This window comes from Hipposideros armiger, unplaced genomic scaffold (genome assembly GCF_001890085.2).
Source record: "Hipposideros armiger isolate ML-2016 unplaced genomic scaffold, ASM189008v1 scaffold_46, whole genome shotgun sequence".
NCBI lineage: Eukaryota > Metazoa > Chordata > Mammalia > Chiroptera > Hipposideridae > Hipposideros > Hipposideros armiger.
In genome coordinates, this window is record NW_017731396.1 from 1,426,375 (window position 1) to 1,429,160 (window position 2,786).

At 53.1% G+C, this 2,786-nt stretch overlaps 1 protein-coding gene across 3 annotated transcripts in view; it reads right to left on the minus strand.

Moving 5' to 3' along the window:
* KAZN (kazrin, periplakin interacting protein) overlaps positions 1 to 2,786 on the minus strand; it is a 1,129,979-nt gene that overhangs the window by 1,076,812 nt on the left and 50,381 nt on the right. The gene's annotated exons all lie outside the window — the stretch shown is intronic.

Genomic DNA, 2,786 nt, shown 5'->3' on the forward strand with positions numbered 1-2,786 from the left:
AAAAAAAAAAGAGTGCCACTCAAGAGTGTCACCTATTGAGAAGGTATTCATACGTAACCACAAAATGCAGCAAACTGATTGTATTGGTGACCCCAATTAGTGACCCCCTGAATCTATGCCCTCGGAGCTGAACCTGTGGTCTCCCCTATGCAGAGTGTCTGGGATTCCGGCTCTGTGCTCAGCCCTGTGACTTGCCGCGGCGTCAGTGGTGTTAGCCAAGGCGAAAAAGGCAGAGACACTACGATCACACACGCTCTTCTCCCCTCCACCCTACGCTTGTTTACAATTAGCATAGCTCATCTTATGTCTCTGTGAGGCCAGGAGAACACACAGGCCTGAGCTGGCCTGGTTTGGGGACGTGGGGCTTATGTGGAGGAGAGCTGAGGTGTCACTCAAACCAAGGCCATCCTCGCTCAGACACGCTATCAACTGTCAGACCTGTGAGGAGCCGAGAAAGAGCAGAGCCTCCCTGCTGAGCACAGCCTAACTCACCCGCCCGAAAACAGCTGAGCAAATGCTTCTTGTGTGAAGGCCCAGACTTTGAGGGTGGTTTGCGGCCATAGGTAACTGATAGGCAAATTACGTCACCCTTCACTTTTACTCAAATCTATAATGAGGTTTGAGTCAGCCACTGCCGTTTTCAGCTCTCGTTACAAGCATCAGAATCAGAACAGCTTTATGCCTGAAGTGCTTTGTTTCGTTACTGAGTGTTCTGATTGGCTTCCACAGAAGCTGCAACAAGCCCATGAGCGCTGGGATGGCTTATTTTAGATAAAGATTTGAAAGAGCCGGTCAGGAAGCCATGACAGTAAATCAGAGTAGGAGTATGAACCAGGCCAAACCCCACGGCTTTTGGCTCTCAAAGAAAGTCACTGTGAAGAATGGGCCCTGGTTCTGGAACAAAAGACATTTATTTGCATCGAGGCAAGTGGAAGTCCCTTGGGAGAGAAGCATCGTGAAAAGTCATATCCTCCAGCCCGAGCAGCATCACTTCTAATCCATTGCAGGCAGACAGTCACAGCGCCGACGCCATGGCCCAGAGTCCACCTGTGTCGTTACCAGCGAGGAAACACATGGGCGTCAGACCCTGTGGGTTCACACTCCAGCTCGCCCGTGCCCAGGCCGTGTGAGCACAGCCTGTGACTTCACTTCCAATTGGCAAAATGAAGGTCATCGATGGCCCTGACAGTGGTGACAAGACCCAACCGGAAGGAGGTGAAGAAAGAATGGATGGTGAGGAAATAGAGGCAAGAAGTATAGATGAAGTTTTTAAGGACCTTGGCTGTGAAGGGGGAAGAGAGGGTGCTCCTGGATTGGGTCAGAGACAGCTTTTTGGAAGCTAGGTTAAAAAAAAGCAGCTCCTCACAGCTCTAGCCTATTTTATAGCTCAGGGACCCACAGCACAAGCTCCAAAGACCTGGTTCTTTCCAGGTCTTCTCACAAACCCAGCAAGTCCGTCTCCCCAGTTCAGGAAGATCAGAGGCCACTTGCTGAAAGCCACCCTGGTTGAAGTTGAAATCGCCCTGTCAGGTGATGTCAGTTCCCTCAGTAATAGCCTCTTAGATCTCCTAACAATGGAATCTGAAGTCCTGCGATGCCCTAGAAGATAACACTTTCTCACCTGCCTACACCAAATGCTTGCAGGGCAGCGGGCTCCCCATGGCCAGAACCACCACTTAACAACTTAAAACTGTGCTCTCAAAAACGTCATTTTCTCCACAAGCAACCTCGGTGAGAAAAAAAAATGTCCTGAGATAATGGAGCTGAGAAGGAGGGTAGGAGGGGACCCCGAGAAACCTGCAAGTGTGAGATGCGAGGACCAGCAGCCCTGGGAGCAGTGCTGCTCAGAGGCCGAGGGAGAGGAGCCTCCTGCCCCATCTCCATGGTTTCCATGGTTTCCATCCCCTATGCCATGGGAACCAGTGATGCACAGGCCCTGCGCAGGGGAGCACAGGAGGCCGCCCTGCTCCTCGTGGTGCCTGGCCCCTTCCAAACCCACCGAGAGGCATGTGCTTCAATGCCAAGGTCACTGGCCCATCTGTGTTTGAGGGCATGTGGGAGAAAAGCAGCACCAGCCTCAGCAGGTGCAGGGTACCAGCTGGATCGGTTCCTGGCAGCTGAGAGCAGGTCCATCCCTGCTGAGTGAAGCCCCTCCTCCAGTCTTAGGAAGACAGGAGCTGGAGATCTGAACTGAGGGGCTCAGGGTCCTGCCCAGCTGGGTGAGCCGCCACTCCACCGCCCACCACAATCCCCACCCACAGAGAGGGTGTGACGCCACTCAGCCTGCACTGTCTCCTCTCCATCAATCCAAGCAGCCAGCCATCAGGTAAAGCACTGTCACCGGCCCCATTCTACAGATGGGGGAGTGAGGCTTGGGGAGGACGTGCACTGGCCACCAGTCATAAGAGGTGATGGCAGGGCTTGACTTAGGCAGCTGACACCGTGGCCTCTCCATTTTCCCTCCAGGCCACACTGGGTCCACCAGAGTGGCTCACCCCCCGCGTAGGACTGGGGACAAGGGGAAAGCTTCCAAAGCTGCACTAGCATCCAGGTTTCCAACGCAGGACGACGTGTGTTCCCAGCAGGGTAGACAAGAGTGGGTACTGACTTAATTCATGCTTGAGTCAATCAACACACATTTGTCCAAAACCTCCTCTGCCATCTACAGACATACCACGGGAGCAGCTGAGTGAAGGGACCCTGCAACTCTGTGCAATTTCTGCAACGCCCTGAGAGTGTATGATGCTTAAATGAGGAAAGCACAAAAGACAACTGGAACTTTTTAC